The sequence below is a fragment of the Lissotriton vulgaris genome, chromosome 8, assembly GCF_964263255.1.
Source record: "Lissotriton vulgaris chromosome 8, aLisVul1.2, whole genome shotgun sequence".
In the NCBI taxonomy this organism is placed as follows: domain Eukaryota; kingdom Metazoa; phylum Chordata; class Amphibia; order Caudata; family Salamandridae; genus Lissotriton; species Lissotriton vulgaris.
In genome coordinates this window covers 153,925,219-153,937,373 of record NC_141696.1, presented here as the reverse complement: position 1 = coordinate 153,937,373, position 12,155 = coordinate 153,925,219, and the positions used below count along the sequence as shown (strand labels likewise).

Here is a 12,155-nt window from a genome sequence, read left to right as displayed (position 1 = left end):
CTATAGGCTTAACATACAGAAGACACAAGTTGTTGCCAACTATTCCCCCTCCACGGCTACTCCAGAGATTTGCAAGGTAGCTACCTATCTCGGTGTTAAACTCACGGCGAAAATACAAGAAATAAATCATATTAATTATAATGAATTAATCAAATCCACTGCTATACTTTTAAAGAAGTGGCATAGGTTACCTCTGAATATTATCGGCAGAATTAATCTTATTAAGATGAAGGTATTACCTAAGTTCTTATATTTATTTCGATCTATTCCATTGGCATTGAATAATCGGTTTTTCCAACAATTGGATGGGGTTTTAAACAGCTTTATCTGGGGCTATAAAAAAACAAGAAGATCGCTGAAACACTTGAAAAATAACACAAGTGAGGGTGGGCTTAACTTCCCAGATTTTAAGTTGTATTTTTGGTCCTCATTTTTTTTACGATTACGTTCTTTATTTCATAAGGAAGGAACCATATTTTTTCACTATCTTATGTTGAAGCAAGAGTCAAACATGTTTTTGTTTAGAGCAAATGACCCCAATTACTTCAAGAGGGTAAGGTTCAAGACGGCCAGGGATATAACAAAGATATGGAAGAACGTATTGATATATTGCAGGACCTCGTTCTTTCACCCGATGCTACCTCTTTGGGGTAATCCAGGTCTTCCAAGAGCATTTTCTGATAATATCAATAATATATGGGCAGAGAAGGGAGTTAGTACCTTGGCTGACTTATATGGCCCACAGGGATTTGTTGATTTTAATCTGCTTAAACTTAAATATGATTTACCGGAAAATGCCAGATATAAACACTTACAGTTCCATGATTTCTTAATTAATAAAAAAAAGATTCGAAGCATTGCAGACTGTGATATCTGGACTTGTTTATATTCTAAAAAAACTAAATCAGTTATTAGTGGGGCTTATAAACTATTATTAAAATATAAAACAAATGACCTGCCTAAACTAGCGGAGAAATGGGGGGTCCAACTTGGCTCTAATGTCACCCCGAAGCAAATAACGAACTCCCTTTCCAACATCAACAAGCTAGTAAGATCATCCAGCCTTAGGCTACAGCAGTTTAGAACAACGTGCATGCTCTACTATACTCCTGAAAGAGTCTCCAGATTGTCCCCCAATCCCGATTTCACAGACCGCACAAAATGCCCAAAATGCTCTGGGGTAGCCGTTAATTTAGTTCATATGTTGTTTTCCTGCCCTAAGCTTAAAACTTTCTGGGACGAGATTCAAGATATCTGTAGAATTAAGAATATTTTTTTGCCTATTCTTACTGCCCACCTAGTTTTGCTAGATCATCAACCTACCCAAATCCCACATTCTCCTTTGGCAACCATACTTATCTCTTGTGCTAAACTAACTGTTGCAAGAGCCTGGATTGCTATAGATCCACCTACGGCCTGGGATTGGTGGGCTCTAGTAATGGAAATACATTCCATGGAATCTGCCCTAGCTAACCTAAGGGGAGGCCGTTCACTGATAAAATTTGAAAGATATTGGGGAACTTGCTTCTCAACTTGATATTAATTTGTTAAAATTCTATTTCCTTTGACATTGTATGAAATCTATAAACTTATATACCTTTTTTTTATCTCCACGTTCAGCAACTTTGGACGTCTATGATCTTTCTTTGCCGTTTTGATGATACTTCTTTGTTCCCTCCTTGTTGCAATATTTGCTGTATTATTTAACTATTTCTCTAATGTATTTAATGTCCTGGATATACATATTTGTATCGTATTTTTTTCCTGTTAGCTTGTTTACAATAAAAAGTTTAAAAAAAATAAAAAAAAAAAGGTACTGCTCTCTATGGATTGTTCAAAGATCTGTTGGAAGTACTTATAATAGGATAAATAAATTGAGGGCATGCCTTTTCGGTACCCCACTTGCATGGCTGTCTGGCCTGTGGAAGGTTCCACAAATGCAAGTCAGGATGGCCGAGTGGTCTAAGGCGCTGCGTTCAGGTTGCAGTCTCTTCTGGAGGCGTGGGTTCAAATCCCACTTCTGACAATTGTGTGTTTACTCTACTTTTTTCTTGAGAGAGAAAAAATCAGATCATTTCCCTCACATGGGCTTATATGGTTGTCTACTTGGAAAAGTGCAGTGAGTTTTTTTCTTGCTCTAGCCACTCATGACCTAAGTTGTGTGCTTTTTTTGGTTCACAATATCTTTCCCTCTCTGTAGATGATCAAGCAAATGTGGTCAGGATGGCCGAGTGGTCTAAGGCTCTGCGTAAAGGCCGCAGTCTCTCCTGGAGGCGTGGGTTCGAATCCCACTTCTGACAAAACTTTAAGTCCATTTTGTCTCTGAGTTCTTTTAGAATCTCAGCTAAAAATTGGCAGTGCATAAAATATCTGAATAAGTAACAAACTTCAGTTTCAACTGCAAATTAATTTGCCCAATTCTGTCTTCAAGCTCGTATAATATTCTTCTAGCACTCGTGGTGTTTTATGTGTTTTTTGGGGGGTGCTTAAAAAGTCCCTTTTATTAATGAAATGGGTTACATTCAGTCTTGTGATATTTTTGGTTTCCAATAAGTAGATTGTTAATTTTATGTAACCTCATTTTCTAATGCTCCATTCAAGAGATGTTTCCACTATGAAATGCAGAGCAAGGGGAAAGAGCACAAGTGATAGAGCGAGTGAGTGAGAAGGGGTGTTGAGGAAGGAGAGAATGAAACAAAGACAGAGTGAGTGAACGTCAGGTAGGCCTAGAAGAGGAGACTAGAAGTGAAGGCGACATACTTTTCCCTGCTTTTGACCTCCCACCCATCCCAAACCGACCACAAACGTACCATCTATGCAACGTTGGTATGCAGAAATTCACGCCTCAGCCAGTGAGGGTGAGTCCCAGGCCAGGGGCTAGAGAGCAAAAGACTGCATGTGCTCAGACGTTCCCTGCTAGGGACAGTTGATCTGAAACAAGGTCTGCTCTCTTGTATCCAGCAAGGATCTAGAAATCCTGCATGAATCTGCAAGGCACATTGACAGCATACATTTGCATAATATGCCCCACCTTCTGCCTTCCTACTTCCTGTGCAGTAGTTGTTTGTGTAGAGAGAGAGGTCGCAGGCAAGGTAATTTTGTGAGTAGGATACAGGACCCTAAATAGCTGGTGAGAGGTATGAGGTATTCTAAAAGCATAAAAATTGTACACCTGTGAAATGAAATGCTTTCACATGTGATCTTCTGTATTTATTGTCCTGTGCATAAAGTTGCACCTTGTGTTTGAAGGTTTAAATTATTTCAGGCTTGCATGGAGGCAGAAATTTCTGAGTGACTTTTATACATTTCTTAAGACTCTGCACTGTCAGGATGGCTGAGTGGTCTAAGGTGCTGTGTTTAGGCCGCAGTCTCCTCTGGAGGCGTGGGTTCGAATCCCACTTCTGACATGACTTTTGGAGATGTAATCTCCTTTTTCAGGTTAACATCTGATGGAAGTTGCATCTGTTGGTCTTCACCTGGGATGTGATTCCGTCATCATCTAGTCAAGAGAGCTGGGGTTTCTCATATATTTCGGTTGTATAAAGTCTTGCTGACAAAGTGCAGTCCTTACTATTTGAGCATAGGACCCATGTAAGAGATCATCTGGAAGAGTCATGCTCTTGTATGCCCTGGCCAGACAGGCCATGCAAATATGGAAGAATGCCTAGCATCTGGTAGACAGTTGGACTCCAGCACACTTATGGCAATTTCCTCAGGGCTGTGATCAGGGGCTGCTTAGATTTGCGTATTCCACCCTATGTTGTGACATTGAAATTCCTTGTTGAATTTGCTTTAGCTGAGGAGGAGCTACGCGGGCATCCAAGATGGTCGCGTGAGCAGAGAGCTCCCGAGACCCGCACCGTCCTTCTTTATCTATCCTTCACCTATCCTGGTCATTTTGACGGGCTTTTGCAGCGCCATCATCGCTGATGCTACTGATCCTTCTCTGGTCAAAATCGGACCGTGGGGACCATTTTTCTGGACTTTGCAACTTTCTGGCCTGCCCGCGGGCGCGACCGGGGACTCGGCTGCCCACTTTGGCCGACCTGTAATTGAACAACAACGGCTGCCTGGCATCTGGCCCGCCGGAGGTGTATTGCTTTCACTTTCGGTTTCCTTTTCTTTGTTCCTGTCTCCTCCTACTCTGCCTTGCCTGCGGCCCTCTCAGCCTGCACTATCCTCCGTTGGACTGGCAAGGAGGCTGCGACACCTCTGTCTCAGTGGCGCATCGGAGTTCCGAGACTTTTCTACCTTCTCGTCACCTCCCCTGGCTATCTGACCGACACTGAATGCGAGATGGCGACGAAAGTGGAGGCCGAAAAACGCCGGAAGGCGGCAACCCGGGGGGGATCGATCCAGTCAAACATGATCGAACGCTACACCCAGCCGAGGGGCTCCCCCGGGACCGTATGTATGGGTGCTGAAGGACTTCCAACAGACACATCGTCTACTTCGGAAGTGTCGCTCCAAGACCTAATGGCTGCCATTACTGGACTCAAGGCCGACATGAGTCAACAATTTGAAGCCGTGGTGACCAAAATAGACACGGTGGCGGTGGATGTGACTCTGATTCGGGCCGACTTGGCCAAAACAAATGAGCGGGTGAAGGCACTAGATCTCAAGACGTCGAGCCTGGTGACCGACATGGCCGAGGCGCAGTCCGAAATTGGCAATCTGCGTGCATCGCACGACTTACTGCTTAAGCGGATGGAGGACTATGATAACAGGGCCAGGCGGAAAAACATACGCCTTGTCGGAGTGCCGGAAGGTGATGGTGCTGTAGCGACCGATCTCCTGGTCGAGGAACTCATAGTCGCCCAATTGGCTCCGGCGGGACTTAGTAAGTTCTTTGCCGTGGAGCGCGCTTATCGTTTTCCTGGAGGTCGAGTGAAGCCGGGGAACCCACCGAGGCCTATCATCGCCAGGCTTTTTCACTACCGGGACAGGGATGCTATCCTCCAGGCCGCCCGTAAACATGGTCCCCTGAAGTATGACAATAACTCTGTCTCCATCTATCCCGATTTCACTCCTCAAGTGCAGCGACAAAGATCAGGTTTCCTTGGAGTGAAGCGTCGTCTACGGGACCGGGGACTGAAATATGCCATGCTGTTTCCGGCCAGGCTCCGGATCGAATATCGGGAGCGTGCCTATTTCTTTGATCAACCTGAACGTGTAGCCGACTGGCTGGACTCGTTGCCGGCAGATGACTTTGGGAGCGGAGGCCCTGGTGGTGCGGAAGGTGGTGCAGCGGCCCAGGAGTAACAGATGCCCCAGAGGTTCCGATTGAGACTATGAAACGTTCTGTGTACATTGACTTATTCCCTAATGACTCTGCCTGTGGCGGTGCGGTAACGGGTGATTTCTCCCTTCCTCCTCGGGGGGTTCTTTGTGTAGAAGTATGGGGCGACAGGCACACTGCAGTTGGGGGTGGCTTCTTAGTCAGCAGGGGTGCAGGGAGGGGGGTGTTGTAACGGGTTTGGGTCTTGGGGTTGGTGTTTGGGGACTTGGTTCTGTTTTGTTTAATCTGTTTTGTTCTTTGTTCCATGGTACTTCACATCTTGCAATGACTTTTCATAGTGGGCTCTGCTGGGGGGTGGGTGTGGAATGTTTTCGTCGCAATGGGGGGGGGTGAAATGCGGATTCTTTCTTGGAACGTAAATGGTTTGGGTGACCGGATTAAGCGGGGCATTGTACTGCAATTCTTGAGGCGCCACGCCCCTGATGTTGTGTTTCTTCAGGAGACCCACTTGATTGGCAATGCTTGCAAGGCCTTAGACCGCCGGGGATATCGACTTGTTGCACATGCGGGTTTCACTTCGGGTTCCCGGGGTGTGGGTATTATGGTGAGGTCTTCCCTTGCTCTTGCTATCGACGATGTTATCCTTGATGAACGTGGGCGGTATGCTGCTGTTTCGGGGAGGTGGGAGGGTAAGCAGGTCGTGTTTGTTGTTGTCTATATCCCCCCGGGACTGCAGGCTACCACTTATGCTGATTTAGGCAGGACTCTCCTTGGGCTGCCAGACGGCTTGCTGGTCCTGGGCGGGGACTTCAATTCTGTCATGTCCGGCGACTGCGACAGGCTACCCCCTAGAGTATTGCCACAGTCCCAGATGTGGCTCAGTGAAATGGCTGACACTTTTGGTTTGGTTGATGTCTGGCGCTCACTACATCCCGCACTCCACCAATACACTTTTCACTCTGGTGCGCACGGCAGCCTCTCCCGCATTGACTATTTTCTTATGTTAGCCTCCACCTTGTCCACTGTCCGTGAGATTCGACATCTCCCCCGGGGTATCTCGGACCACTCCCCCCTGCTAATTACGATTTCTGTGGGCGGTCTTCCTGGTAACAGAGTTCCCCCGATTCCTCCTTGGCACTTTCGAAACCCCCGGCTCCGCTCAGACTTGCTTAAGGCAATAGATTGCTATTTTTCTGAGAATATGGGCTCTGTCACTTCCCCCACTGTTCTCTGGGAGGCCTTTAAGACGGTTATTCGGGGTTCCGCCCTGTCACTCATTGCCACTGAGCGTAGGGTCAAGAGGGAGGCTGTTGTGGCTCTTGAAACTGAAATCACTGCGCTTGAGAGCGAGCTGGGTGGGAATGACACGCCTGCACTGTTGCATGAATTGGAATTGAAGCAAGCAGACTATAAAGCCTGTGTCACGGATGCTGCTAAATTGATGCGGTCTAATCAACTTGGTCGACTGTATGATGTGGGTGACAAAGCTAGCAAGCTTCTTGCGTGGTTGGATAAGACTGAGCGTGCGAGTCGTGTTGTTCCCTCCATTGTTCGTGATTCTGGTGTGACTGTCTCTGATCCGGGTGAGATTGTTGAGTGCTTTGTTGACCACTTCCGTACGGTTTATACGCCTGTTAGTGACCGAGATGAGGCCGACTCCAGGCTACTCTTACGGGACATTGCTCTGCCTACTGTGTCTGATGCGGACTGCCTTGCTCTAGAGGCCCCCTTTACTGTCGATGAGATTGCCCTTGCACTCCGTTCCCTTCGCTCGGGTAAGGCAATGGGTCCTAATGGTCTCCCCATTGAACTCTACAAGCTTTGCCCCGACAAGATGGCCGCCCACCTGCGTCACATGTTCCTCGAGGCGGTTGAGGCTGGATGCCTCCCCCTTGAGCAGCGCCTCGCTACTATAGTGGTCATTTATAAGGATGGCAAACCTCGTGACCGGTGTGCCTCGTACCGCCCCATTTCCCTCCTTAATGCGGAACCCAAAATCCTCGCCAAGGTGCTGGCCAATCGGATGCTTGCTGTGATTTGTGACCTGATCCACCCGGATCAATCTGGCTTCATCCCCCACAGAAACACTGCTCTTAATTTGCGTAGGCTCCATAGTGTCCTCGCGAGAGCTTCTATTCTCGCCGAGCCAGCAGTAGTCGCTTCCCTTGATGCCACGATGGCATTTTACACTATTGAATGGCCCTACCTATGGGCAGCCCTCGCTAAATTTGGCTTTGGCCCCAATTTTATCACTTGGGTCAAGCTTCTCTACGAGCAGCCGCTAGCCCAGGTTGCGGTTAATGGTCGGTGCTCGGACCCCTTCCCCTTGGGCCGTGGCACACGTCAAGGCTGTCCTCTTTCTCCGCTTTTGTTCGCTTTGGCACTCGAACCTCTGGCCGCGTGGCTCCGGTGGGAACCCTCGATCAAAGGGATCCGATGGTCCCCTGACCTTGAGGATCGTGTCTCCTTGTACGCGGACGACATCCTCCTCTATCTCACTTCCCCACAGAAGTCGCTCAATGTTCTCTTCGACGTCCTCACGTCCTTCGGTAAAAACTCGGGACTTGTCATTAACTGGACCAAGTCCTGTGTCTACGCCATAGCTGGTACTCTGCCGCCTCTCCCCCGCAGATTTCCCATCCTGGTAGCGACGGACGGTTTTAAGTATCTTGGGATCCATGTATCCATGATTTCTTCGGTCCGCTATGAGCGTAACTTGTATGCCCCACTCCGCAGACTAAAGCAGGATGTTCGGCGTTGGCGCGATCTGCCTTTATCTCCATTGGGCCGGGCGGCGCTCTTTAAAATGATGTCGCTCCCTCGATTCCTCTACGCCCTGCAAAATTTCTTCGACCCTGTTCCGGCTCGTTACTTCCATGAAGTCGAGAGTTTACAGCGGCAACTTATCTGGGACGGCCGTGCCCGCATTGCCTTGTCCAAGCTAACGCTCTCCTGGTACGACGGAGGTATTGCGCTGCCGGACATTAGACGATACTACTGGGCCTCACACCTGAGTGCCATCAACCATGCGATGTACGCTCCGGAGCCCGCTCCTGCCTTTGCTTTGGATAAATTGCTGTTGCCCGGTGGCAACTTTAATAGGGCGCTGTACTCTAAGGCCCCCTTCCGACTTCTTACGGGCCCAACGAAATGTGCGGTGCGGGCATGGCGAGACGCTACGGTGGCCACGGGCTGGGGCGGTAGACTGACACGTATGACGCCACTGTATGATTCGGAACATCTGGGCAACCTGTGGAAGACGAAAGGATTTGAGAAATGGGACATGATTGGGATTAGCACTGTGGGGGACCTGTGGACACGTGGCGCGGTTAAGTCCTTTGAATCACTGAAGCTAGAATACCGGCTCGATGATAGGGAGCACTTCCGGTACATGCAGGTGAGGCATGCCTTGTCTTCTGTCTTCCCCCCCGGTACGGACATTCCGCAGTCCTCCCCTTTGGAGGATCGGGTTCTAGATGGCCACGTCCCAGACAGTACCATCTCCTTAATCTACAAGAAGCTCATTAATAATAGAACTGACCAGCTCGAGAAGCTCCGGGCTGCCTGGACGGCCGACGGACTTGAATTGGACGACGAGGACTGGCAGTCTGCCGTGTCCTCCCCTAAGGAGGTGGCTATTCCTGCACGACTTCGCTTTGTCCAATTGAAAATCCTCCATCGCGTGTATCTTACTGGAATGCGTCTGGTGCGAATGGGTCTGGTTTCGGATGGTCGATGCAAGCGTGGGTGTGGGATGGATGGTACCTTTCTCCACGTTCTCTGGGAATGTCCGGTGATTGTAGCGTACTGGTCCAGGGTGCATGATGTGATGAGCCGTGTCACGGGGGTCCCATTGATTCCAGAGGCGCGTCGTTGTCTCTTGAATGTGTGGGAACCGTCTGACTGCACTGCTGCCCAGACACTTTGGGTCACCCTTGGCAATATGATCGCGAAGAGGGATATTGCGCAGCTTTGGGGCTCCCCTAGACCGCCAGTGTTAAGTGCCTGGAAGGAGAACATGGACTGGTCCATGTTCCGAGAGAAGACGGTATATGAGGCCCGGGGGCGTCCGGGGAAGTGGTCCAGCGTTTGGGCTCCCTGGAATGCTTATCGTGGAGATATCTGTTCTCCCCCACTTGACTACGAGGTCCCTCTTCCCTCCTCTCCGTGATTTACGTTCCTTTCCTATTCTCACCACATGCCTCTCTTGCACGCGCCACCCCCCCCTCACCATCGTCGTTCCTCCTACATTCATTCCCCCCCCCCCACCTCCAGCAACCCATGCCACTATGATACCATGTGTTTGTTTGTTAGTGTTCACTTCGACAAAAACATAAAATTAAACCTTTCTTATCCTATTTGTCTGATGTTACGCTCTTGCCGATAATGTTGATTTTAGAGATTGCTCCAGCAACGTGCTGCCTCATATTGCACTTCTCGCTCAGCCTGTTTTTTTTTGTCATAGCGGCCGGCCCTGCGGGGTTGTAGGCAGACGCTGTGTACTGTGCATTTGTAAATAAAGGTTTAAAAAAAAAAAAAAAAAAAAAAAAAAGAATTTGCTTTAGCTATCCAAGAGGTGGCTGTTGACTCAATTTCAAAGCAGCTTTGGGCCGTTCAAGTGGCTGGTTAATAGCACTTTCTCTTTGTACGCCTTAAAGGTCTAAAGAGTTCTTCATAGGTACTGCTCTCTATGGATTGTTCAAAGATCTGTTGGAAGTACTTATAATAGGATAAATAAATTGAGGGCATGCCTTTTCGGTACCCCACTTGCATGGCTGTCTGGCCTGTGGAAGGTTCCACAAATGCAAGTCAGGATGGCCGAGTTGCCTAAGGCGCTGCGTTCAGGTAGCAGTCTCTTCTGGAGGCGTGGGTTCAAATCCCACTTCTGACAATTGTGTGTTTACTCTACTTTTTTCTTGAGAGAGAAAAAATCAGATAATTTCCCTCACATGGGCTTATATGGTTGTCTACTTGGAAAAGTGCAGTGAGTTTTTTTCTTGCTCTAGCCACTCATGACCTAAGATGTGTGCTTTTTTTGGTTCACAATATCTTTCCCTCTCTGTAGATGATCAAGCAACATGTGGTCAGGATGGCCGAGTGGTCTAAGGCGCTGCGTTAAGGCCGCAGTCTCTCCTGGAGGCGTGGGTTTGAATCCCAATTCTGACAAAACTTTAAGTCCATTTTGTCTCTGAGTTCTTTTAGAATCTCAGCTAAAAATTGGCAGTGCATATAATATCTGAATAAGTAACAAACTTCAGTTTCAACTGCAAATTAATTTGCCCAATTCTGTCTTCAAGCTCGTATAATATTCTTCTAGCACTCGTGGTGTTTTATGTGTTTTTTGGGAGGTGCTTAAAAAGTCCCTTTTATTAATGAAATGGGTTACATTCAGTCTTGTGATATTTTTGGTTTCCAATAAGTAGATTGTTAATTTTATGTAACCTCATTTTCTAATGCTCCATTCAAGAGATGTTTCCACTATGAAATGCAGAGCAAGGGGAAAGAGCACAAGTGATAGAGCGAGTGAGTGAGAAGGGGTGTTGAGGAAGGAGAGAATGAAACAAAGACAGAGTGAGTGAACGGCAGGTATGCCTAGAAGAGGAGACTAGAAGTGAAGGCAACATACTTTTCCCTGCTTTTGACCTCCCACCCATCCCAAACCGACCACAAACGTACCATCTATGCAACGCTGGTATGCAGAAATTCACGCCTCAGCCAGTGAGGGTGAGTCCCAGGCCAGGGGCTAGAGAGCAAAAGACTGCATGTGCTCAGACGTTCCCTGCTAGGGACAGTTGATCTGAAACAAGGTCTGCACTCTTGTATCCAGCAAGGATCTAGAAATCCTGCATGAATCTGCAAGGCACAATGACAGCACACATTTGCATAATATGCCCCACCTTCTGCCTTCCTACTTCCTGTGCAGTAGTTGTTTGTGTAGAGAGAGAGGTCGCAGGCAAGGTAATTTTGTGAGTCGGATACAGGACCCTAAAAAGCTGGTGAGAGGTATGAGGTATTCTAAAAGCATAAAAATTGTACACCTGTGAAATGAAATGCTTTCACATGTGATCTTCTGTGTTTATTGTCCTGTGCATAAAGTTGCACCTTGTGTTTGAATGTTTAAATTATTTCAGGCTTGCATGGAGGCAGAAATTTCTGAGTGACTTTTATACATTTCTTAAGACTCTGCTCTGTCAGGATGGCCAAGTGGTCTAAGGCGCTGTGTTTAGGCCGCAGTCTCCTCTGGAGGCGTGGGTTCAAATCCCACTTCTGACATGACTTTTGGAGATGTAATCTCCTTTTTCAGGTTAACATCTGATGGAAGTTGCATCTGTTGGTCTTCACCTGGGATGTGATTCCGTCCTCATCTAGTCAAGAGAGCTGGGGTTTCTCATATATTTCGGTTGTATAAAGTCTTGCTGACAAAGTGCAGTCCTTACTATATGAGCATAGGACCCATGTAAGAGCTCATCTGGAAGAGTCATGCTCTTGTATGCCCTGGCCAGACAGGCCATGCAAATATGGAAGAATGCCTAGCATCTGGTAGACAGTTGGACTCCAGCACACTTACGGCAATTTCCTCAGGGCTGTGATCAGGGGCTGCTTAGATTTGCGTATTCCACCCTATGTTGTGACATTGAAATTCCTTGTTGAATTTGCTTCAGCTAGCCAAGAGGTGGCTGTTGACTCAATTTCAAAGCAGCTTTGGGCCGTTCAAGTGGCTGGTTAATAGCACTTTCTCTTTGTACGCCTTAAAGGCATAAAGAGTTCTTCATAGGTACTGCTCTCTATGGATTGTTCAAAGATCTGTTGGAAGTACTTATAATAGGATAAATAAATTGAGGGCATGCCTTTTCGGTACCCCACTTGCATGGCTGTCTGGCCTGTGGAAGGTTCCACAAATGCAAGTCAGGATGGC

At 47.6% G+C, this 12,155-nt stretch overlaps 3 non-coding genes across 3 annotated transcripts; all 3 read left to right on the top strand.

Annotated features, from left to right (window-relative positions):
- The first annotated feature begins 1,943 nt into the window (after nt 1-1,943).
- TRNAL-CAG (transfer RNA leucine (anticodon CAG)) lies at nt 1,944-2,026 on the top strand. Its single transcript has one exon. It is a non-coding gene; the product is annotated as a tRNA-Leu (tRNA).
- A 1,298-nt stretch (nt 2,027-3,324) lies between these two features.
- On the top strand, nt 3,325-3,407 carry TRNAL-UAG (transfer RNA leucine (anticodon UAG)). The gene has a single exon. It is a non-coding gene; the product is annotated as a tRNA-Leu (tRNA).
- An 8,022-nt stretch (nt 3,408-11,429) lies between these two features.
- On the top strand, nt 11,430-11,512 carry TRNAL-UAG (transfer RNA leucine (anticodon UAG)). Its single transcript has one exon. It is a non-coding gene; the product is annotated as a tRNA-Leu (tRNA).
- The last annotated feature ends 643 nt before the right edge of the window (nt 11,513-12,155 follow it).